Source organism: Aegilops tauschii, chromosome 1, assembly GCF_002575655.3.
Source record: "Aegilops tauschii subsp. strangulata cultivar AL8/78 chromosome 1, Aet v6.0, whole genome shotgun sequence".
Lineage (NCBI taxonomy): Eukaryota > Viridiplantae > Streptophyta > Magnoliopsida > Poales > Poaceae > Aegilops > Aegilops tauschii.
This window is the reverse complement of record NC_053035.3, coordinates 447182333-447209416: the sequence shown is the minus strand read 5'-3', so window position 1 is coordinate 447209416 and position 27084 is coordinate 447182333. Positions and strand designations below refer to the sequence as shown.

Genomic DNA, 27084 nt, shown 5'->3' with positions numbered 1-27084 from the left:
AATAAATAATCCAACGTGGATAGGCTAAAAAGGCCGAAAGGCCCATAAGCAAATTGCCTCGATGCCCTAGTACGCAGGTCTCTCAATGCTGCCGTACGACTCGCACGCAGCCGCCGCCACGCCTTTTTACTTGTTTGGTTCCCGAACTCACATCCATCTTCTCACCTCTCGTCTCCGATGTTCGCCCATGCCTCCATAGTCGGACCCTGGGAGCAAGTAGACAACGGCGGCAAGCCATCGATTGAATTCCAAATTTAAGGTACTCCCGTGAGAGCACATCATCACATCTTCCCCTCTCGTGTGTTCTCTCTAGCATAATAGTCTGGCATGTCAATTAATTTGCCCTAGTTTTCTTATTGCTATATCATGGATTTGGTTGATCTAGACATGGAACAATATTGTTCAAAGAGAAATCGATCACCACATCCAGATAATGATGCAGAGGCACGCCGAGGTCTCTCACTAGATGCAGACAAAAGTGTGTCAAATGTCATTGTAAGTAGTCTCCCAAAGCATTAGAGAAATTGATTTATATCAGTTGCCTTATGATTTGGTTGATCGGAAGAGAATTTCCATGTACACGAGAAATCCTAAGAAGCAAGATGGGATTATGCACATATATTTTGCGAAGGGACCTTACAAGCCACTGGCTAATTTTTTTGTTATACATGGAGAGAAATTTGAAGATAATCAATGGAGACTTAATGTTGTTCAGAAAAAGTTACGCAATTAAAAGGTTGATAAGTTCATGAGTGATTGTCTGATTTGCTATATGAAGAAAGATATGTTTTTATCCATTAGTAATGATGTAATATTTAATCTTCTCAATATGATGAGCAATTAAAGGGGGGGGGGGGGGGGGCACTCTGTATGACCGCCAATCTTTTTTGGCTTAATGGTACTTATTTTAAACTTATCAAACTAACTTCTTTTTTTCCCAATGTATTCAAGAAAATGAGAAGCTACACCTGTGCTATGAATTTATTTTGCTACTACTTCCTTTATAATATCTAAACAAGGGATTTTCTAATTTCATCCAACCAGTATGTGCCTTGCCTCTTCAGTTTTTAATGTAAAAAATGTGGGATAAGTGATATGATATTTCTATTTTTTATGTTATTTTTGGTGCCGTAGGACGGCGTAAAATTAGACTTTACATTAATCAATTTTTGTATCAAATTCTCATAAGTCAATGAGTGAACCCAATGGCTAAATTTTCTAGCTCCGCCCCCGGTTACTACTAGTATGAGTAACATCACACATATCAATGCAAGATGAGTCTATAGCATAATAAATGAAGTGTTGCATGTTATCACACATATGTTATTCCCCACTATGTTATTATCCATTGTGGCTAGTCTAAGGCCACGAGACATCTTGTCCAGCTAGCATGTGCGCACGTAGTAGAACGAGCCAGCCATCAATGGCCGCCCAATCGTCGCTGACACTCCTGCTCAGCCTCACCGCTGCTGCCGTCGGCGCGCTTCAAGCTCGCGGCCAACGAGTGCCTAGTCTCGAAGGTGAGCTTCATAACTGTTAACATAAAGGATACTTACCTAATTTGTTTCTGGAAGAAATATGATGAGAGTAGAGACGTACGTATTGTGTGTTGGTTGTTTTTGTCACGTTCAAATTCGTGCTCGCATTATGCAATGCAGGTTTCATCACCATAGGCTGCGGCCTACAGGAGCAGAGCAGCTACACGGCTCCCATCACCAAGATACCTACCATGTCGGACGCCAGCTACAACTACAACATCTCGGCCGAGTACATGAAGCCGCAGCCCGTGCTCGCCAGGAGCTACCACACCGTGCGCGGCTTCCCAGACACGCCCGCGGCTGCTACACCCTGCCGTCCCTCGTACCGGGGTCCAAGTACCTGCTACGGGCCTTGTTCATGTACAGCAACTACGATGGGCTCGCCAAGCTCCCCATCTTCGATCTCTACCTCGGCGTCAACTTCTGGCGGACGGTGAACATCTCGAGAGCCGACACCGGTGTTAGAATACAACTTGTAAGGGGCTTGCTTCGGTAGACACCCCCCAACAAAACATAAAAGGGCAGAATGGTCATACGGAAGAAACGTATGCCCACCTCGTATTGTACAATTGTGCCGGGCATACGTATACCGCGCGCATGGCCAAAAAAACGCCACGATCTACTCGCCCGCCTAATCTTCTCGCCCGCCCCATTTGGTCGCCCGATCACGGTAGTTCCAACTGGCCTATCACCGCCGCCGCGGATCGCCGCCATACGAACCCCGCCCGACGCCGCCCTCGCCGTCCCAACTTTGTCCATCGCTGCCTCGCACCGTCATCGTCCGTGGCCGCCTCTCACCGTCCATCCCAACATCGTCTGTCGCCGCCTCTCAACGTCCGTCCCAAAGTCGTCCGTCGCCGCCTGTCACCGTCGTCGTCCGTCGCCCCTCTCACCGTCGTCCTCCGTCGCCGCCCTCGCCGTCCCAACGTCGTCCGGGGCCGCCTCTCACTATCGACGTCCGACGCTGCATCCGCACCACGGTCGCCCCCCCGCCGCGGATCCTGCCAAGCATCCGGCCAGTTGATCGTCATGCACGTCACCGCCTGAAGGCCGTCGTCGAACGCCGGCGACGTCTACACCGCGGGCCAAGGTTTGTCATCTAAACCTAGCGGGCATGGGGCGGGCATGATGGATAGAAGTGAGGGATAGTTCGTGCATGTACTGATTTAGGGTTTAGGGTTCATCAAAACCTCCTGCCGCAGCGCCGCCTCCACGGACTACCGCATGATTTAGAGAACTATCGTTGCTTTGGGCATGATGCAGTGTACTAAACCTAACACACGATGTTTTGCAGTTCTGTGAGTTAGGCGTGTTGACATGGACGAAGAATCCGCATTCGGGAGGGACGAGAATGATACTGATAAGGTGACTAAGACCGATAACGATAATTTGAACGAAGATGATGACAGCAGCGACAACGATTCCGTCTCGTCATATGATATCTTACCTCCGGAGGATTTTGATAATAATGAACATGGCGCAAATAGCGAAAACGTAAGTGGCGTATATTTTGATTTTATTTTTGAATTTGCAAAGTATGGCATGGCTAACTATATATCTTTGTGCACAAATTTACAGGAAGATGTGGATGTTGACAATGTGCAACATAGTTGGCAGGAATCATTTGCAGATAACTTGAGCCAGGTTAGTTGATAGATGTTGTACATCGATCAATAGTATGATTTAAATGAAGTAATTGACATATATATTTTCAAATGAATGTTGTAGGCTGAGTCAGATGGTCCGAGCGTTGATCACGATGAGGGAGAGATCGATACTGACAAGGCTCAAAGGCAGCAGAAGATGCTTGAGACACATTGGAAGGTCATGGCTATGACCTTTCAGTCGCAAGGGGATGCATACATATTCTACAACAATCACGCCAGAGAGCACGGGTTTAGCATCAGGAAACAGAAGGTGAAACGAGGTGCTTCGGGAATGATACGGTACCGGCGGTTTCTTTGCTCCAGGGCAGGGAGAAGGCCGAGCAAGTTCATAACCATGGAGGGCCGCAAGCGCAGGCTTAGACCAGAGACTTGTTGCGACTGCGGTGCACATATGGTGGTGAAGCTGGACAGAGAACGTGGCGTTTGGTTCGTCGCATCATTCGTGGATGATCACAACCACGCGATGGCTCGGCCCGACGAGGTTTGTTTTTTGTGGTCACACAGATGGATTGGAGATGGCCAGAGGGCCGAGATATTGGCGATGGAAGCGGCCGGGATAAGAAAGCATATTATAATGGACAACTTCATCAGCAGATACGGTTCGTACGATAAGTGCGGGCTTATCAGGAGGGACATTTACAATCTTTGTTGCAGAGAAAAAATGAAGCTCATTGCAAAGGGTGATGCAGAGACGGCAGTTGGCATTATGAGGAGCAGGAAGGAGAAGGACCCTGAGTTTTTTTTGAGTATGTGCGTGGCAAGGAAGGGCGACTGAAGAGTATGTTCTGGTGCGATGCACAGTCGTGGAGGGACTATCAGGACTACGGAGATGTGGTCGTGTTTGATAGCACGTATAAGATGAACAGATACGGTATGTCGTTCGTCCCCTTTGTAGGAGTTAACAACCACCGTTGCACCACAGTGTTTGGTTGTGCCATCATTGCTGACGAGACGGAAGGGACATACGTGTGGCTGCTGCAGATATTTATGAAGGCAAACTGTCAGGTGAAGCCAAAGTCAATAATCACAGACGGTGACGCTGCAATGATCCGGGCTATTCGGACTGTCCTTTCAGATGTTTTCCATCGTCTTTGCTCGTGGCATATCGAGAAAAATATGCAGAGGCACCTGCATTACAAGTCACTGGATGAGTTCAGATCGCTCCTGTACTATGCCACCTCTCAAGCGAACTTTGAGCAGAGATGGAAAGCTTTCTATGATAACTGGAAGACGGATAGAACTGAAGAGTGGCTTGACAGGATGTACAGGAAGAGGAGACTGTGGGCAGCTTCATATCTTTCCGATGGTTTTTTTCTTGGTATGCGAAGTAACCAGAGGAGTGAAAGCCTCAACTCCTGCCTTCACCTTCACCTGGACTACGGTATGACAATTGTTGATTTGGTGGTGTATTATGAGAATTGTATAGTTCGCCTGCGTGAGAACGAGGCGTACGATGACTGCGAGGCATTCCAGAAGGAACCACCGTCTGTTACTGAATATAAAGCCCTTGAGGAGCATGCCGCCAAAGTATTCACACCTGCTAATTTCTACATCTTGCAAGATGATTTGCATAAGATGGGTCAGCTGGAGGTATTTGAGACGCTCGTGGGAATTGGGCGTCAGACATTCATGGTGACATGAAAGGATAACCACAAGTTTAGGTACAATGTTGTTTATGAACCAGGTAACTCAGAAGAAACTATTACATGCAGTTGTCTTAGGATGGTTCGGAAAGGGCTGCCATGCAAACACATTCTCTTTGTTCTCCATCATCTGAATTTAACTGAAATACCAAAGTGTTGTGTCCTTCATCGGTTGTCCAAACATGCGAGAGATGGGTTGCCTGTGCAGAGGAAGAGTGATATGTTTGGATGGGGTTGGTCAGGGCCATTGGAGAGAGAACGGTATAGTGCAACAACCATTAAAACCGCAGAAGCTGCTCATGTTGCAGCAAATGATCCCCTCTTGTTCGATGAGTTGATGAAGTGTCTGGACAACATAATAGCGCAGAAAAAGATTTCAGAGGAGGAACTTATAGGAAGTAGAAGGTATGCTATATATGCTGAAGAAGGAGGCAAGTCAGGCGCAACAAGTTGAGCCTGGTATTGGTGATCCTCAGAAAGTTTCGACGAAGGGTGCACCTAAGAAGGGGCGGTCAAAGGGGGGCCTCGGCGTTACAAAGAATGGTAGGCCAAAAGATTTTACAGAGAAGAAAAGTGGTCCTTCTGTGCAGTCTGTGTAGTCTCCCAGGTCATAATAAGGCTACATGTCATTTGAACGAGAAGTAAGATGTTATCTTCTTATTTTTGTTATGTTGCTACTTTGATTTTACCAACTATATTTGCTCACCCATTTTTTTATGTTTTGTTCAGGAACTGGGCGTAGAGATGCAGCTTGGTTTGTAGGAAGAATAAAAGTGGTCGCACGAACGTATGTTGTTTTTTATTCTTAGGAAGATTTCAGAGGAGGAACTTATAGGAAGTAGAAGGTATGCTATATATGCTGAAGAAGGAGGCAAGTCAGGCGCAACAAGTTGAGCCTGGTATTGGTGATCCTCAGAAAGTTTCGACGAAGGGTGCACCTAAGAAGGGGCGGTCAAAGGGGGGCCTCGGCGTTACAAAGAATGGTAGGCCAAAAGATTTTACAGAGAAGAAAAGTGGTCCTTCTGTGCAGTCTGTGTAGTCTCCCAGGTCATAATAAGGCTACATGTCATTTGAACGAGAAGTAAGATGTTATCTTCTTATTTTTGTTATGTTGCTACTTTGATTTTACCAACTATATTTGCTCACCCATTTTTTTATGTTTTGTTCAGGAACTGGGCGTAGAGATGCAGCTTGGTTTGTAGGAAGAATAAAAGTGGTCGCACGAACGTATGTTGTTTTTTATTCGTACGTGTGTGCAAGAAAACTTGATAAGTTATTTGTTTATGTTTTGTCAAAAGATTTATGTAATAAATTTGGAGATGGCATTGCATATGTTATACTACCTGGGCATGATGATGATTTTGTTTGCTGTTAGCTACCTGGGCTTATATGTTGTACTACCTGGGCATGATGATGATTTTGTTTGCTGTTTGCTGCTGTTTCCGGCCGCTCCTTTCTGTCAAAAAAATTTCAAAAAGTGAAGTTACAAAAAAATAGCCCAACCACAGCTGCTGGGCACATAGTGGCTTACATAACGTACCCAAATCAAGCCCAAAGGCGACTCGGGCGGCTGATCGAGCCCACTAGCGGGCCCAGCAACGGGGTCCAATCGGGGCACTGGACAGTATTAACAGAGGAGTTCGAAAATAGGGGGCGGAGGCAGCTATTTAAGCCGCTCCTCGCGCCCTCCCGCTTCCGAGGTGGGACTAAAAACAGCGATGGTGCCCCGCGCGGGTGACGGGAAGGGGCGTGGGCCGGGGCAGGAGCCCACTAGAGCGTCCTCGTGGGCCGGCCCAGTATCATGCAGCGCCAGCCAAAAAACAGTAAAATCGATGTTTCAGCGGTGATTCGAACTCGCGCCAGCGATGTGCAGCACGCGAAGACAAACCAGTTGAGCTACTAGTCAACGCTTACAGATTGAACCACGAAACGCTTAACAAACAATTGAAGCCGCGCTGTTCCAAAAAAAAAGAAGCTGACGAACAATAAAAAGAAATTTCACGAACTTGTTTTAAAAAAAGGTTCATGTATTCAAAAAAGTTCACTCTTTTGAGAAAAACTTTCACGGATTTGAAAGTTCACAAAATTTTAAAAAAGGTCACTAATTTAAGAAAGTTCACGGATTTGAAAAAGTTCATGAAAATTTAGAAAAACTTCAGGAAATACAACATAGTTCAAGAAAAATGAAAAAAAGTTCATCAATTTTTCAAAAAGTTCATGAATAGAAGTTCACAAACCTCAAAATTAGTTCACGTATTTTTAGAAAAATCATCCATTTTATAAAAAGTTCATCGAAATTGAAAAAAGTTCATCAAAAAGGAAAATTAATTTTGAAAAAATGAGTTCATTGATTTTGGAAAAAACATCAAAAATGAAAAAGAGTTCATCAATTTTGAAAAAGTTCATTGAATTTGAAAATGAGTTCATCTAAAAAAATGTTCAAGAATTTGAAAAAATGTTCATAGATATCGAAAAAGTTCATCGAATTTGAAAAAGAGTTCATTGATTTTGAAAAAAAGTTCATCGAATTTGAAATAAGTTCACCAAATTTGAAAAAAAGTTCTTCAAATTTGAAAAAAGTTAATCAATTTTGATAAAACTTCATTCTATTTAAAAGGTTCACGAATTTGAAAAAATGTTCGCACATTGAAAAGAAAAAAGGAAAATAAGAAAAGAAAAAGAAAAAGAAAAAAGGAACAAAAAAAAGCCCAGAAATCAGTGACGCGGGGGTATACTATTTTTGCTGCACTTTTGAACAGAAAAAAAGAAGGAAGAAACGGGCCGGCCCAGCGTGACACCCGTTAGGAAATGCCTCCTCCCCCGGCCCACGCCCCCTCCCGTCGCCCGCGCGGGGCTCCTCCCCCGGCCCACGCCCCCTCCCGTCGCCCGCGCGGGGCAGCATCGCCGTTTTTAGTCCCACCTCAGAAGCGGGGGGGGGGGGGGGGGGGCTTAAATAGCTGCCCCCGCCCCCTGTTTCGAACTCCTCTGTTACTACTCTCCTGTGCCCCGTTGGACCCCGTTGCTGGGCCCGCTAGTGGGCTCAATCAGCCGCCCGAGTCGCCTTTGGGCTTGATTTGGGTACGTTCTGTAAGCTACTATGGGCCCAGCAGCGGTGGTTGGGCATTTTTTTTATAACTTTTCTTTTGGACATTTTTTGTAACTTAACTATTTGCACAGAAAGGAGCTGCCGGCCGGTCAGGATGTAAATGGTCAATCCGCTGGACGATTGTGGGACTGCCCGCACTGACCACCACCTTTTATGTGGGATTACAAAGCTGACATACAAAGGATCATTGGAATACAGGAAGTATGACAAACAAATGGCAGTACATACAAAGTTAAAATGGGAAACAATGGATAATATTAGCCCACATTGAAAATGGCAAACAGTGCATAATACAAAGTGCGAATATAACATGTTCAAAAATCATCACCCACAATGCTGCAAATAAGAGTGATATTGTAGCAGACCACATCACATTTATTTAGTTGCGAAACATGCTAAACCATGCCGCAGATAAGAGTGATATTGTAGCAAATACCGACCACTTCAAATAAAGAGATGTCTTAATATGTAAATTGTATCAAGTACCGACAACGGCACGTTTATTTAGTGGAGATAATAGCGAACACCCCATCCTCCGACTCATTTCTTCTCCATGATCTTGAGGATCTTCTCTTTCACTACTTCCTTCATGTTGCATTCTGAAGAAAGTATTTCAGCTAGAATGCGTCCCCTTGAAGCATTAACCTCATCTTGATCGAACTCAAATGTCCAATCATCTCCGTCCCAGTTTTGAACGCATTTCACCACGAAAAGACCACAAGAGACTCTGGAAGAAACCACAAGTCAATTATTGATGGATCATACAAGTACATACTAATTCAACATTTGCAACATACCCGTCTGTTTGTGACGGCATATCGAACTCCCTTATTGGCCAGGAAGATACGTCAGGATGTTCCGTTCCAATAAGAGAATTCACCTCCTTTGTATCATTAGCTATTTCTGCCCTCTGAAATAAAAATGACAAATCCATATGAAGTACGTTTTGAATAACTATATATTGTTTTATGTAACGTTCTAAGCTTACCAGCTTAGCAATCTTTGCAAGAACTCTTTTGCTGCATTTACCAGTAGAGTTTAAAACTTGAAACTCTTTTTTCTTGTTGTGCATAAGAACTGCTATCCAATGATTTTCTTCCACATGAAAAGGAAAGTATGCCTACAACAAAGTTTATTCATGTTGGTGTACACACAGATGTACTACGAATGATCATACTAAACTGAAGTACCTTATCTTTGATGAAATACTCTTCAGTAACTCTAGACACCATTTTAGTTTGGTTTGTGAAATGATCCATAAAATGCCTCTTAGAGTTGTTAACCTTTCCATCAGCATGAAGAATAAGCCAGTGGGACACCCAAGATGATAATATGTGACGGTCAGCACGAGGATTATGGGTCTGCATATGGTTGCAATAACTATTGATGACCTACAAAATAACATAACAGCAATACGCCTATTAGATAATTTATGTAAATGACATGTACAACTTAATAAATTATTGTTGGGTAACGTAGCAGAAATTCAAAATTTTCTACGCATCACCAAGATCAATCTATGGAGTAATCTAGCAACGAGGGGAAGGGGAGTGCATCTACATACCCTTGGAGATCGCGAGCGGAAGCGTTCAAGAGAACGGGGTTGATGGAGTCGTACTCGTCGTGATCCAAATCACCGATGATCCTAGCGCCGAACGGACGGCACCTCCGCGTTCAACACACGTAAGGAGCGGCGACGTCTCCTCCTTCTTGATCCAGCAAGGGGGGAGGAGAGGTTGATGGAGATCCAGCAGCACGACGGCGTGGTGGTGGAAGTAGCGGGATCCCGGCAAGGCTTCGCCAAGCGCAAGCGGGGAAGAAGAGGTGTCACGGGAGGGAGAGGGAGGCGCCAGGGCTTAGGTATTGCTGCCCTCCCTCCCCCCACTATATATAGGGCCAAGGAAGAAGGGGGGGGGGCGCAGCCTTGGCCCTTCCTCCAAGGAAGGGTGCGGCCAGGGAGGAGTCCTTCCCCCCCAAGGCACCTCGGAGGTGCCTTCCCCCTTTAGGACTCTCCCTTTTTTCTTATCTCTTGGCACATGGGCCTCTTGGGGCTGGTGCCCTTGGCCCATATAGGCCAAGGCGCACCCCCTACAGCCCATGTGGCCCCCCGGGGCTGGTGGACCCCCTTGGTGGACCCCCGGACCCCTTTTGGCACTCCCGGTACAATACCGATAAAGTGCGAAACTTTTCCGGCGACCAAAATAAGACTTCCCATATATAAATCTTTACCTCCGGACCATTCCGGAACTCCTCGTGACGTCCGGGATCTCATCTGGGACTCCGAAAAACTTTCGGGTTACCGCATACTAATATCTCTATAACCCTAGCGTCACCGAACCTTAAGTGTGTAGACCCTACGGGTTCGGGAACCATGCAGACATGACCGAGACGTTCTTCGGTCAATAACCAACAGCGGGATCTGGATACCCATGTTGGCTCCCACATGTTCCACGATGATCTCATCGGATTAACCACGATGTCGAGGATTCAATCAATCCCGTATACAATTCCCTTTGTCTATCGGTATGTTACTTGCCCGAGATTCGATCGTCGGTATCCCGATACCTTGTTCAATCTCGTTACCGGCAAGTCTCTTTACTCGTTCCGTAACACATCATCGCGTGATCAACTCCTTGGTCACATTGTGCACATTATGATGATGTCCTACCGAGTGGGCCCAAAGATACCTCTCCGTTTACACGGAGTGACAAATCCCAGTCTCGATTCGTGCCAACCCAACAGACACTTTCGGAGATACCTGTAGTGCACCTTTATAGCCACCCAGTTACGTTGTGACGTTTGGTACACCCAAAGCATTCCTACGGTATCCGGGAGTTGCACAATCTCATGGTCTAAGGAAATGATACTTGACATTAGAAAAGCTCTTAGCAAACGAACTACACGATCTTGTGCTCGGCTTAGGATTGGGTCTTGTCCATCACATCATTCTCCTAATGATGTGATCCCGTTATCAACGACATCCAATGTCCATGGTCAGGAAACCGTAACCATCTATTGATCAACGAGCTAGTCAACTAGAGGCTTACTAGGGACATGGTGTTGTCTATGTATCCACACATGTATCTGAGTTTCCTATCAATACAGTTCTAGCATGGATAATAAACGATTATCGTGAACAAGGAAATATAATAATAACCTATTTATTATTGCCTCTAGGGCATATTTCCAACAGTCTCCCACTTGCACTAGAGTCAATAATCTAGTCCACATCACCATGTGATTAACATTCATAGGTCACATCACCATGTGACCAACATCCAAAGAGTTTACTAGAGTCAACAATCTAGTTCACATCTCTATGTGATTAACACTCAATGAGTTCTGGTTTGAACATGTTATGCTTGTGAGAGAGGTTATTAGTCGACGGGTCTGAACCTTTCAGATGCGTGTGTGCTTTACAAATATCTATGTCATCTTATGGATGCTACCACGCGCTATTTGGAGCCATTTCAAATAACTGCTCTACTATACGAATCCGGTTTACTACTCAGAGTTATCCGGATTAGTGTCAAAGTTCGCATCGACGTAACCCTTTACGATGAACTCCTTTTCACCTCCATAATCGAGAAAATTCCTTACTCCACTAGATACTAAGGATAAGTTCGACCGCTGTCATGTGATCCATTCCCGGATCACTATTGTACCCCTTGACCAACTCATGGCAAGGCACACTTCATGTGCGGTACACAGCATAGCATACTGTAGAGCCTACGTCTGAAGCATAGGGGACGACCTTCGTCCTTTCTCTCTCTTCTGCTGTGGTCAGGTCTTGAGTCTTACTCAATACTCACACCTTGTAACACAGCCAAGAATTCCTTCTTTGCTGATCTATTTTGAACTCTTTCAAAATCATGTCAAGGTGTGTGTTCTTTGAAAGTATCTTCGGGCGTCTTGATCTATCTCTATAGATCTTGATGCCCAATATGTAAGCAGCTTTTATCCAGGTCTTCCTTTTGAAAAACTCCTTTCAAACAACCCTTTATGCTTTCCAGAAATTTTACATCATTTCGGATCAACAATATGTCATTCACATATACTCATCAGAAATGTTGTAGCGCTCCCACTCACTTTATTGTAAATACAAGTTTCTAACAAACTTTGTATAAACCCAAAAACTTTGATCACTCCATCAAAGCGTATATTCTGACTCCGAGATGCTTGCTCTAGTCCATGGAAGGATCGCTGGAGCTAGCATACCTTTTAGCATCCTTAGGATCGACAAAACCTTCCTGATTGTATCACATACAACCTTTCCTTACGAAAACTGGTAAGGAAACTTGTTTTTGACATCCATCTGCCAGATTTCATAAATGCAGCTAATGCTAACATGATTCCGACGGACTTAAGCATCGCTATGGATGAGAAAATCTCATCGTAGTCAACTCCTTGAACTTGTGAAAATACTCTTTGCCACAAGTCGAGCTTCATAGACGGTAACATTACCGTCCATGTCCGTCTTCTTCTTAAAGATCCATTTATCTCAATGGCTTGCCGATCATCGGGCAAGTTCACCAAAGTCCATGCTTTGTTCTGATACATGGATCCTATCTCGGATTTCATGGCTTCTAACCATTTGTCGGAATATGGGCCCACCATCGCTTCTCCATAGCTCGTAGGTTCATTATTGTCTAACAACATGATATCTAAGACAGGATTATGTACCACTCTGAAGTAGCACGCATCCTCGTCGTCCTACGAGGTTTGGTAGTGACTTGATCCGAAGTTTCATGATCACTATCATAAGCTTCCACTTCAATTGGTGTAGGTGCCACAGGAACAACTTCCAGTGCCCTGCTACACACTAGTTGAAGTGACGGTTCAATAACCTTATCAAGTCTCCACCATCCTCCCACTCAATTCTTTCGAGAGAAACTTTTCCTCGAGAAATGACTCGTTTCTAGAAGCAATTACTTTTGCTTCCAGATCTGAAATAGGAGGTATACCCAACTGTTTTGGGTATTCTATGAAGATGCATTTATCCGCTTTGGGTTCGAGCTTATTAGCCTGAAACTTTTTCACATAAGCATCGCAGCCCCAAACTTTTAAGAAACGACAACTTAGGTTTCTCTAAACGGTGTCGTCTCAACGGAATTGCGTGGTGCCTTATTTAAAGTGAATGCGGTTGTCTCTAATGCCTAACCCATAAACGATAGTGGTAATTCGATAAGAGACATCATGGTATGCACCATATCCAATAGGGTGCAGCTATGATGTCCGGACACACCATCACACTATGGTGTTCCAGGCGGTATTAATTGTGAAACACTTTCCACAATGTCTTAATTGTGTGACAAACTCGTAACTCAGATACTCATCTCTATGATCATATCACAGACATTTTATCCTCTTGTCACGATGATCTTCAACTTCACTCTGAAATTACTTGAACCTTTCAATAATTCAGACTTGTGTTTTATCAAGTAAATACACTCAGCATCTACTCAAATCATCTGTGAAGTAAGAACATAACTATATTCACTGCATGCCTCAGCACTCATTGGACTGCATACATCAAAATGTATTACTCCCAATAAGTTGCTCTCTTGTTCCATCTTACTGAAAATGAGGCCTCTCAGTCATCTTGCCCATGTGGTATGATTTGCATGTCTCAAGTGATTCAAAATCAAGTGAGTCCAAACGATCCATCTGCATGGAGTTTCTTCATGCATATATACCAATAGACATGGTTCGCATGTCTCAATCTTTCCAAAAACGAGTGAGTCCAAAAATCCATCTACATGGAGCTTCTTCATGCGTTCTATACCAATATGACTCAAATGGCAGTGCCACAAGTATGTGGTACTATCATTACTATTTTATATCTTTTGTCACGAACATGTGTATCACTGCGATCGAGATTCATTTTAGGTGCAAGACCATTGAAGGTATTATTCAAATAAACAGAGTAACCATTATTCTCCTTAAATGAATAACCGTATTGCGATAAACATAATCCAATCATGCTCAACGCAAACACCAAATCTCGATGGTAGAGGGAGCATGCGATGCTTGATCACATCAACCTTGGAAACACTTCCAACACACATCGTCATCTCACCTTTATCCAGTCTCCATTTATTCCGCAGCTTTTATTTCAAGTTACTAACACTTAGCAACCGAACCGGTATCTAATACCCTGGTGCTGCTAGGAGTACTAGTAAAGTACACATTCATATAATGTATATCCAATATACTTCTGTCGACCTTGCCTGCCTTCTCATCTACCAAGTATCTAGGGTAGTTCCGCTTCAGTGACCGTTCCCCTCATTACACAAGCACTTAGTCTCGGGTTTGGGTTCAACCTTGGGATTCTTCACTAGAGCAGCAAATGACTTGCTATTTCATGAAGTATCCCTTTTGCCCTTGCCCTTCTTAAACTAGTGGTTTTACTAACCATCAACAATTGATGCTCCTTCTTGATTTCTACTCTCGCGGTGTCAAACATCGCGAATAGCTCAAGGATCATCATAACTATCCCTGATATGTTATAGTTCATCACGAAGCTCTACTAGCTTGGTGGCAGTGACTATGGAGAACCATCACTATCTCATCTGGAAGATTAACTCCCACTCGATTCAAGCGATTGTGGTACTCAGACAATCTGAGCACATGCTCAACGATTGAGCTTTTCTCCCTTAGTTTGCAGGCTTAAGAAACTTGTCAGAGGTCTCATACCTCTTGACGTGGGCACTAGTCTGAAATCCCAATTTCAGTCTTCGGAACATCTCATATGTTCTGCGACGTTTCACAAACGTCTTTGATGCCACAATTCTAAACCGTTAGCATTACGCACTGAACTATCACACAGTCATCAAAACGTGTATGTCAGATGTTCCGCAACATCTACAGACGACGCTGAGGTTCAGCACACCGAGCGGTGCATTAAGGACATAAGCCTTCCGGCAGCAATGAGGACAATCCTCAGTTTATGAACCCAGTCCACATAATTGCTACTACCAACTTTCAACTAAATTTTCTCTAGGAACATATCTTAAACAGTAGAACTAAAGCGTATGACATAATTTGTAAAGACCTTTTTGACTATGTTCATGATAATGAAGTTCATCTGATTATGAACTCCCACTCAGATAGACATCCCTCTAGTCATCTAAGTGATACATGATCCGAGTCAAACTAGGCCGTGTCCGATCATCACGTGAGACGGACTAGTCATCATCGGTGAACATCTCCATGTTGATCGTATCTACTATACGACTCATGTTCGACCTTTCGGTCTCTTGTGTTCCAAGGCCATGTCTGTACATGCTAGGCTCGTCAAGTCAACCTAAGTGTTTCGCATGTGTTCTGAGGCCATGTCTGTACATGCTAGGCTCGTCAACACCCGTTGTATTCGAACGTTAGAATCTATCACACCCGATCATCACGTGGTGCTTCGAAACAACGAACCTTCGCAACGGTGCACAGTTAGGGGGAACACGTCTCTTGAAATTTTAGTGAGGGATCATCTTATTTAAGCTACCGTCGTTCTAAGCAAATAAGATGCATAACATGATAAACATCACATGCAATCAAATAGTGACATGATATGGCCAATATCATTTTGCTCCTTTGATCTCCATCTTCGGGGCACCATGATCATCTTTGTCACCGGCATGACACCATGATCTCCATCATTGTGTCTTCATGAAGTTGTCACGCCAACGATTACTTCTACTTCTATGGCTAACGCGCTTAGCAATAAAGTAAAGTAATTTACATGGCGTTATTCAATGACACGCAGGTCATACAAAAATAAAGACAACTCCTGCCGGTTGTCATACTCATCGACATGCAAGTCGTGATTCCTATTACAAGAATATGATCAATCTCATACATCACATATATCATTCATCACATCTTCTGGCCATATCACATCACATAGCACATGCTGCAAAAACAAGTTAGACGTCCTCTAATTGTTGTTGCAAGTTTTTACGTGGCTTGTATAGGTTTCTAGCAAGAACGTTTCTTACCTACGTAAAACCACAACATGATATGCCAATTTCTATTTACCCTTCATAAGGACCCTTTTCATCGAATCCGTTCCGACTAAAGTGGGAGAGACAGACACCCGCTAGCCACCTTATGCAACTAGTGCATGTCAGTCGGTGGAACCTGTCTCACGTAAGCGTACGTGTAAGGTCGGTCCGGGCCGCTTCATCCCACAATGCCGCCGAAACAAGATAAGACTAGTAGCGGCAAGAAGAATTGACAAAATCGACGCCCACAACTACTTTGTGTTCTACTCGTGCATAGAAACTACACATAGACCTAGCTCATGATGCCACTGTTGGGTAACGTAGCAGAAATTCAAAATTTTCTACGCATCACCAAGATCAATCTATGGAGTAATCTAGCAACGAGGGGAAGGGGAGTGCATCTACATACCCTTGTAGATCGCGAGCGGAAGCGTTCAAGAGAACGGGGTTGATGGAGTCGTACTCGTCGTGATCCAAATCACCGATGATCCTAGCGCCGAAGGGACGGCACCTCCGCGTTCAACACACGTATGGAGCAGCGACGTCTCCTCCTTCTTGATCCAGCAAGGGGGGAGGAGAGGTTGATGGAGATCCAGCAGCACGACGGCGTGGTGGTGGAAGTAGCGGGATCCCGGCAAGGCTTCGCCAAGCGCAAGCGGGGAAGAAGAGGTGTCACGGGAGGGAGAGGGAGGCACCAGGGCTTAGGTATTGCTGCCCTCCCTCCCCCCCACTATATATAGGGCCAAGGGAGAGGGGGGAGCAGCCTTGGCCCTTCCTCCAAGGAAGGGTGCGGCCAGGGAGGAGTCCTTCCCTCCCAAGGCACCTCGGAGGTGCCTTCCCCCTTTAGGACTCTCCCTTTTTTTATTATCTCTTGGCGCATGGGCCTCTTGGGGCTGGTGCCCTTGGCCCATATAGGCCAAGGCGCACCCCCTACAGCCCATGTGCCCCCCCGGGGCTGGCGGACCCCCTTAGTGGACCCCCGGACCCCTTTCGGCACTCCCGGTACAATACCGATAAAGTGCGAAACTTTTCCGGCGACCAAAATAAGACTTCCCATATATAAATCTTTACCTCTGGACCATTCCGGAACTCCTCGTGACGTCCGGGATCTCATCCGGGACTCCGAACAACTTTCGGGTTACCGCATACTAATATCTCTATAACCCTAGCGTCACCGAACCTTAAGTGTGTAGACCCTACGGGTTCGGGAACCATGCAGACATGACCGAGACGTTCTCCGGTCAATAACCAACAGCGGGATCTGGATACCCATGTTGGCTCCCACATGTTCCACGATGATCTCATCGGATTAACCACGATGTCGAGGATTCAATCAATCCCGTATAAAATTCCCTTTGTCTATCGGTATGTTACTTGCCCGAGATTCGATCGTCGGTATCCCGATACCTTGTTCAATCTCGTTACCGGCAAGTCTCTTTACTCGTTCCGTAACACATCATCCCGTGATCAACTCCTTGGTCACATTGTGCACATTATGATGATGTCCTACCGAGTGGGCCCAGAGATACCTCTCCGTTTACACGGAGTGACAAATCCCAGTCTCGATTTGTGCCAACCCAACAGACACTTTCGGAGATACCTGTAGTGCACCTTTATAGCCACCCAGTTACGTTGTGACGTTTGGTACACCCAAAGCATTCCTACGGTATCCGGGAGTTGCACAATCTCATGGCCTAAGGAAATGATACTTGACATTAGAAAAGCTCTTAGCAAACGAACTACACGATCTTGTGCTAGGCTTAGGATTGGGTCTTACATCATTCTCCTAATGATGTGATCCCGTTATCAACGACATCCAATGTCCATGGTCAGGAAACCGTAACCATCTATTGATCAACGAGCTAGTCAACTAGAGGCTTACTAGGGACATGGTGTTGTCTATGTATCCACACATGTATCTGAGTTTCCTATCAATACAGTTCTAGCATGGATAATAAACGATTATCGTGAACAAGGAAATATAATAATAACCTATTTATTATTGCCTCTAGGGCATATTTTCAACAATTATTGCTAATACTTACACCGCCATGCAACCACTTTTTCGAAATGATGGCTTCAAGCATTTCAGGTGTACATGTTTCCCCACCAATTCCCGTCATGTGCACGACAGTTTTGCTGCAAAGCTTCTCCGAGTCTGCCAGTGTCCGGATATAAACCTTCGCGGCCTCTATGTGATCCTCATTAATGTAATCAGTATTAATCATAGCAGCTCTTATACCAAACATACCTAAAATAGTAAGAAACAATGAGTTAAAAAAGTGTGCATGCAAGGACAGAAGTATGTTGCAAGAATAAATTACCTAGCACTTACTTTTCTTTGCACGTTTACGTCCACCGTTCTGCTGGTAAGGTGAAAGACAATATTTTGACTGTTTCCTCTTGCGTTTCCCATCATTCTCCTTCCCATCATTCTCCTGAGTGCCATTTTCTTTCGCATTTTTAATACGGGTGTTCAGACTATCCATACTAATCTCCTCAGATTTATCGGCGCTAGACCCGTCTGACACTTCATTCATATTCTTGGGGGTTGAAGTAATAGCTCGAAAGTCATTCGTGTCTACCGTCGCAAGAGATGGGTTGGGTGAATTACCGTTGTCCTCAAGAACGAAGGGGTCGCCTTCATCTCCTGTACCAGGTGTGTTGTGATGCACACCTTTCTCACGCGCCAATTTATTCCCGTTCCCAGTGGTGAAGGATGCGTCCACCCTGTTGTCCATGTCTTCTTTTGCAGGAGTTGATTTTACATCTGTCCAATATTTTGATGATTTGTATTTTGATGGACCATACTTCCCCACCCAGTCTTCACTATGCTCCACAAACTGAATGTCATCATCAGACCCCTTGTTTGGCTTGAAGACAAGACCTTTCTTCGCCAGCTTCTCCACTACTATCTGCAATGACACATCAAAAGCATTAACTACATGCATAAATTATGAATAATCCAATGTAAACTGAAGTACACATCACTCATATTACCTCAGCACATTTTTGAGGGAGAAGTCTAATTTCTTTTTGCATATCTTTGATGCATTTCATCACTTGATCTAATGTACTATCCCTGCTCGATGAAGCCTCATCTCTGTTATCTTTCTTTTTTTGGGCACGATCTTCTTGCTCTAATCCTTCCTACGCCTTTCTTCCTTGTTGAGCAATTAATGTCTGCCTGTACTTCTCACCTATCACGTCATCAATCTGTGACAGGTAAAATCAATTTAAATTTCTCAACATATAAATAAAGTGCATGCAGTACGAAATAGTAACATATAAATAGTAACTTACCGTCCCATTACCACGGCCGTATGACGTGTCGTACGCGTCATGCTTCTTAGCCTCATCTTCTGACCAATTAAGCTTCTTAGCCTCATCTTCTGACCAATTAAGCATCAACGGATATTCATGAGCCAATGGATCAAATGCCTCATCATCCAGTTTGGGAGCAAAGTAATTTTAAAGTTTTTTTAGAAATACTATGATTTCTGAAAAAAGCTTTGGTATTTAATACTTTGAGGTGTTTCGACTAGAACAGGTAGGTGGTTTAAGATGCCATAGTATTTTTTATACCATGGTTTATGTGCTGTATATACCTAGAAAAACTGAATTAGGATCAGCTGTCATGCATGCATAATTATTACCAAAACTATAGCAAAACTACACTATAGCCAAACACTTAGGTGGTTTTGACAGAACTAAGAAAAACTATGGTATCTACAGTGCATGTATCAGCCACTCATGCATGCATGTATTTACGCAGTACTTAGTGCACTAACTTTCCTCTCCTCAAAGAAGCGATGCACTTGGTATCTTCCGGGCGTGACTCTCGGTAACACAATGAGTGGCACATGCAGCCCGCTCTCAATCAACTAACAAACTCTACTGATCTAGGACAAAAAATTCTAGGATCAAGGTTATCCATGATAAAGCACATGAAACATGCAAGTAGGTCCGAATCTGTGTTCACCAACTTGGGGGCGTCGGCGTTACGTGGCGACGGGGGCGACGGCGTCGGCCGCAAATGGCATCGGGGGCAGATCGTGTCGGGGCAGTCGCTGTCTGGTGCGTCGGCGTGAGGTGTCGGGGGCGTCGAGGGCGTCGGCGTGAGGTGGCGTTGGGGGCGGCGTCGGCCGCAGATGGCGTCGGGGGAGGCGATCGTGGAGGCGGCTTGAGGTGGCGTCGGGGGCGCCGTCGGCCGCAGATGGCGTCGGGGGAGGCGATCTTGGAGGCAGCATGGAGGCGTGGAGGCAGCGTGGACTGGCGATCGTGGAGGCGTGGAAGTGGCGTCCACTTGGGCTTTGACCCCAGATGGATATGCATGTATACGCGGGGCCTATCCATTAATTTTTTTTCTACGAACCCATTCATTAGTTTTTTTCCCAATCATTAGTTGCGTTTGTTTTTTAAAACAACCATTATCAAAAATACATTGATTGATAGGTACTTTTTTTTACTCCGCCAAATGGCACGATACTTTTTCCACACGTTGGCATCACCGTCGACAGCACCCACGACAATTTTCATATTTTTCCGGCGCTCGATGCTTTTCCTAGGATTTTCCCGGCGTAAATGCCCAAACACACTGGCCGGACGTGACGAAACGTTCGTTTTGTCTCTGTTTTCGTTCATTTCTAGCGTGGGGGCCTACGTTGGCCCTGCACACATGTATGCACACTTTGGTGCCATTGCATGCATGCGATCACGTAGCCCCAGTGCAACCAGCTCCGTTTCTGTGTGCCGGAGGGGGGGGGGGGTTCCCAACTACGGTTTTTTTCGACTCCGTCAAACGGCCCCAAACTTTTTCCACACCTTGCCATCACCAACCATAACACCCACGCCAAATTTAATATTTTTCCGACACTCGATGCATTTCCTATGATTTTCCTGGTGAAAAACACCTAAAACACTCGCCGGACGTGACGCAATGTTCGTTTTGTCTCCGTTTTCGTTCCAACCTTGCGTGGGGCCCTACGTCGGCCGTGCCCACATGTACGCACCCTTTTGTGCCATTGCATGCGTGCGATCACGTGGACTTTGTGCAACGAGCCCCGTTTCGGTCTACCGGAGGGGGGTTCGACACTAGGTTTCTTTTTACTCCGTCAAACGGCACGATACTTTTTCCACACGTTGCCATCACCCTCGACAGCACCCACGCCAATTTTCATATTTTTCCGGCGCTCGATGCATTTCCTAGGATTTTCCCGGTGAAAAACCCCTAAAACACTCGCCGGACGTGACGCAACGTTCGTTTTGTCGCCGTTTTCGTTCCAACCTTGCGTGGGGCTCTACGTCGGCCGTGCCCACATGTATGCACCCTTTCGTGCCATTTCATGCGTGCCATCACGTGGAATTTGTGCAACGAGCCCCGTTTCGGTCTACCGGAGGGGGGTTCCACACTAGGTTTTTTGACTCCGTCAAACGGCACGATACTTTTTCCGCACGTTGCCATCACCCTCGACAGCACCCACGCCAATTTTCATATTTTTCCGGTGCTCGATGCATTTCCTAGGATTTTCCCGGTGAAAAACCCCTAAAACACTCGCCGGACGTGACGCAACGTTCGTTTTGTCTCCGTTTTCGTTCCAACCTTGCGTGGGGCCCTACATTGGCCGTGCCCACATGTACGCACCCTTTCGTGCCATTGCATGCATGCGATCACGTGGACTTTGTGCAACGAGCCCCGTTTCGGTCTACCGGAGGGGGGTTCGACACTAGGTTTTTTTTGACTCCGTAAAACGGCACGACACTTTTTCCACACATTGCCATCACCCTCGACAGAACCCAATTTTCATATTTTTCCGGCGCTCGATGCATTTCCTAGGATTTTCCTGGTGAAAAACCCCTAAAACACTCACCGGACGTGACGCAACGTTCGTTTTGTCTCCGTTTTCGTTCCAACCTTGCGTGGGGCCCTACGTCGGCCGTGCCCGCACCCTTACGTGCCATTGCATGCGTGCGATCACGTGGACTTTGTCCAACGAGCCTCGTTTCGGTCTACCGGAGGGGGGTTCCACACTAGGTTTTTTTTGACTCCGTCAAACGGCACGATACTTTTTCCACACGTTGCCATCACCCTCGACATCACCCACGCCAATTTTCATATTTTTCCGGCGCTCGATGCATTTCTTAGGATTTTCCCGGTGAAAAACCCCTAAAACACTCGCCAGACGTGACGCAATGTTCGTTTTGTCTCCGTTTTCGTTCCAACCTTCCGTGGGGCTCTACGTCGGCCGTGCCCACATGTACGCACCCTTTCATGCCATTGCATGCGTGCGATCGCGTGCCCTTTGTGCAACGAGCCCCATTTCGGTCGATCGGAGGGGGGGTTCCACACTAGTTTTTTTTTTGACTCCGTCAAACGGCACGGTACTTTTTCCACACGTTGCCATCACCCTCGACAGCACCCACGCCAAGTTTCATATTTTTCCGGCGCTTGATGAATTTCCTAGGATTTTACCGGTGAAAACCCCCTAAAACACTCGCCGGACGTGACGCAACGTTCGTTTTCTCTCCGTTTTCGTTCCAACCTTGCGTGGGGCCCTAAGTCGGCCGTGCCCACGTGTACGCACCCTTTCGTGCCATTGCATGTGTCCGATCACGTGGACTTTGTGCAACGAGCCCCGTTTCGGTCTACCAGAGGGGGGTTCCACACTAGGTTTTTTTGACTCCGTCAAACGGCACGATACTTTTTCCACACGTTGCCATCACCCTCGACAACACCCACGCCAATTTTCATATTTTTCCGGCGCTCGATGCATTTCCTAGGATTTTCCCGGTGAAAAACCCCTAAAACACTCGCCGGACGTGACGCAACGTTCGTTTTGTCTCCGTTTCCGTTCCAACCTTGCGTGGGGCCCTACGTCGGCCGTGCCCACATGTACGCACCCTTTCGTGCTATTGCATGCGTGCGATCACGTGGAATTTGTGCAACGAGCCCCGTTTCGGTCTACCGGAGGGGGTTCCACACTAGGTTTTTCTTGACTCCAACAAACGGCACGATACGTTTTCCACACGTTGCCATCACCCTCGACAGCACCCACGCCAATTTTCATATTTTTCCGGTGCTCGATGCATTTCCTAGGATTTTCCCGGTGAAAAACCCCTAAAACACTCGCCGGACGTGACGCAACGTTCGTTTTGTCGCTGTTTTCGTTCCAACATTGCGTGGGGCTCTACGTCGGACGTTCCCACATGTACGCACCCTTTCATTCCATTGCATGCGTGCCATCACGTGGAATTTGTTCAACGAGCCCCGTTTCGGTCTACCGGAGGGGGGTTCCACACTAGGTTTTTTTGACTCCGTCAAATGGCACGATACTTTTTCCACATGTTGCCATCACCCTCGTCAGCACCCACGCCAATTTTCATATTTTTCCGGCGCTCGATGCATTTCCTAGGATTTTCCCGGTGAAAAACCCCTAAAACACTCGCCGGACGTGACGCAACATTCGTTTTGTCTCCGTTTTCGTTCCAACCTTGCGTGGGGCCCTACGTCGGCCGTGCCCACATGTACGCACCCTTTCGTGCCATTGCATGCGTGCGATCACGTGGACTTTGTGCAACAAGCCCCGTTTCGATCTACCGGAGGGGGGTTCCACACTAGATTTTTTTCACCTTCACAGTATGACCCCCAACCTTTTTCCACGTACTCCAGGCACCATCGGGAGCACGCACGACAATTTTCGTTATTTTTTGACGTCCGATGCATTTTGTAGGGTTTTTCGGGCGAAAATACCCTAAAACACTGCCCCGACGTGACGCGACGTGCGTTCGGTGTCCGATTTTGTTCATATCTTTCCTGGGGGCCTACATTGGGCATGCCACATCCTCGCAAAAAATTGTTTCCTTTCATGCATGCCGCACCCCTAGTGCAACAAGCACCGTTCCGGTGTGCCGGTCGGGCTACTCTCAAAGACGTTTTTTTTCACCTCGACCGAACGATCCCCAACTTTTTCCACGTACTCCAGGCATCATCGGGAGCATGCACGACAGTTTTCATTATTTTCTGACGTCTGATGCATTTTCTACGGTTTTTCCGGTGAAAATACCCTAAAACACTGTCCGAACGTGACGCGACGTGCGTTCGGTGTCCGATTTCGTTCATATCTTGCGCGAGGGCCTACATTGGGCATGCACACACCCTCGCAAAAAATTGTTTCATTTCATGCATGCGATCACGCACCCCTAGTGCAACCAGCACCGTCCATATCTTGCGCGTGTCGGTATTTCATGTGTTTGTTCCACATTAATTATTCCAAACTTTTTTCACACATTCAATGAAATTAAATGTACTCCTTCGGTTAGGCTGGAACTGTTTGTTTGGATGAACATTTATTTTATTTTATTGTTGCATATTACTATTCATAGATATCTTAAGAAAGCACAATTTTTTATTTAGATTCAAACATTTCAAATTCCATTCATATTTTTAGGATATTTTACATAAACTTGAACGGAATTTAAAATTAAACATAGAAAACAACTTAAACAACACTGCCCCCTAAACTAACTACTCCTCATCGCTCTCCATCACGAGGTCGATGACCTGCACCATGTCGCCGTCGCCGCCGTCGCCACCGTCGTCATCGTCTGAGCCTTCCTCCTCGCTCTGCTCCGCCGGAACCGCCGCCTGAACGGCCGCCAAGGCCGCCGCCTCCTCCTGGGCCTCCAGCGCCGCCGCCGCGGCGGCCTCCTCCGCTGACTGCGCCAGGATCGCGAGGAGCCTTGGCGTGTCCTCCGGGTCGCCGTCCTGCTGGAGCGCCGCCTGCTCCGGCGGGATCACAACGTCGGCCGGGGCTGCTGGGGCGGGGGCGGGAGCGGGTACGCACCCGCGCGGCTAGGAGGGCCCGGCTCCACCAGAGAGATCACCGACGGGGAGCCCTCGCACTAGTAGAAAAAAGGGCCTTTAGTCCCGGTTCTGGAACCGGGACTAAAGGGTCGTTACTAAAGCCTCCCCCTTTAGTCCCGGTTCTTACACGAACCGGGACTAAAGGCCCTCCACGTGGCCGCTGCCTGGAGGTCCACCTTTAGTCCCGGTTGGTAACACGAACCGGTACTAAAGGAAATTTTATGATTTTTTTTTACTTTTTTTTATTATTTTTTGAATTTTTGAATTTTTTTAACCTCCAATCTCTAATCACCCCTCATCACTGCTCAATTTAACCTCTAATCTCTAATCACCCCTCATCATTCCAAATCATCTAACTTCCCGGACGGTCACCCATCCTCTCACTACTCCAGCCTGATCACGCTTAACTTCCGGTTTCTATTCTCCCTCGTTTCCAAGTCTGCACTTGTTGTTTTCCTGACAATAGTAAGATGTCAATCCTATTAACCCTCAGGAATTTAGCTTGAGCATGAAGTCACACATTTCACTGTTTGAGTTTGAAACTATTGTTCTAAAAAACAATAATTATTTAGTAACACTAATATTTCTTGAATAAGTAGTTTGACCATAGTTTGACCACAGTTTGACCACTGTTTGACCAGATTTGACCAAAATTCAAAAAAACTGAAATAATTATTTCGTAACACTAAAATTTCTTGAATAATTAGTTTGACCATTGTTTGACCACAGTTTGACCACAGTTTGACCACAATTTGACCAGATTTGACCAAAATTCAAAAAAACTGAAATAATTATTTAGTAACACTAATATTTCTTGAATAATTAGTTTGACCATTGTTTGACCACAGTTTGACCACAATTTGACCAGATTTGACCAAAATTCAAAACAACTAAAATAATTATTTAGTAACACTAATATTCTTGAATAATTATTTAGTAACACTAATACTTCTTGAATAAGTAGTTTGACCATAGTTTGACCAGATTTAGCAAAAAAAAAAGAAATTTGAGCATAACTTTTTTTCCTTTTAGAATTTGAGGATTCTAAAAATTTGCAAACAGGCCATAGGCGGTCAAAATCGGATGCGGATTTTCGTGCTGAACATTTTGATATATTATACGTTTTTTCTGACATCGTATGCAAAAGTGATAGCCGTTTTTAAATTTTCCTAACTAGTACATGTAGTAACATAACTACATCTGGAAGGATTTTAATTTTTCAAATTTGTATCATTTTCTTTTGCTTTTTACAAAACTGAAAAGGCGATCCGGGGGGGGGGGGGGGGTGGGTGGTTTGAGAATGGGACCTTTAGTACCGGTTCGTGCCACGAACCGATACTAATGCCTCAAACCCCATTAGTACCGGTTGGTGGCTCGAACCGGGACTGAAGGTCTAACCTTGAGTACCGGTTGGTGCCACGAACCAATACTAATGGGCATCGCACCCTTTAGTCCCGGTTCGTGGCACCAACCGGGACTAAAGGTCCCATCTGAACCGGCACTAATGCCTGTACGGTGCCCTAGCCGCTCGAACCGGGACTAATGCTCACATTAGTCCCGGTTCGTAATGCAACCGGGATTAATGCTCTTTTCTGGCCGAACCAAACCCTGTTTTGTACTAGTGTCGGGCGGCGCGCTTGAAGGCGCCGATGACGTCGTCGAACCGCTTGCCCATCCAAAAACGGCGGCGGCCCTTCCGGTTGTAGCGTCCCCCGGGGTGCGCGCGAGGCTCTGCCTTGATCGCCGGCAGGCCCTGCGTGGGGAATCCGTCCGCGGAGATCCTCCACGGCCGCGGCACCTTCGCCGCCGGCGGCACGTAGAGGCAGAACCGAGCGAGATCCTCCGTCTGCCCCAACGTGAGGCTCGACGGTCAGTGGCCGCCCGGTGCCGCGCCGTCGGAGTCCGAGTCGCTGGACGCCATCCCGCGCAGATCGGTGAAGAGAACGCGCGTGTGAAGAGGGAGAGGAGGGATGGACGGGCGGTGTGACCAAACTCTCCGCGCAGGGCAGGTTTTATTGCGCCGGGAATTAATGCGCGGCAGGTGAGGCGCCGTGGCGGGGCGGAGCGGGGCATTAAACTACGGCAGGGAGGCGCCGGGCCGCGGCAGCGGTGGCGTGCGGCAGGCGCGGGCGCGGCAGTGCTGCCGTGCGGCAGCGGTGCGGTCTGGTGGCAGGCGAGGTGCTATCGGCCGGCAACGGCGCGAGATGGGACGGGGCGGCGCGCGAAAGACGAGATCCCATGCAGCCGCGTTGACCGCGAGCTGCCGC

At 46.3% G+C, this 27084-nt stretch overlaps 1 pseudogene; it reads left to right on the top strand.

Moving 5' to 3' along the window:
• The first annotated feature begins 1668 nt into the window (after positions 1 to 1668).
• LOC141025284 (receptor-like protein kinase At3g21340) overlaps positions 1669 to 27084 on the top strand; it is a 32027-nt pseudogene continuing 6611 nt past the window's right edge.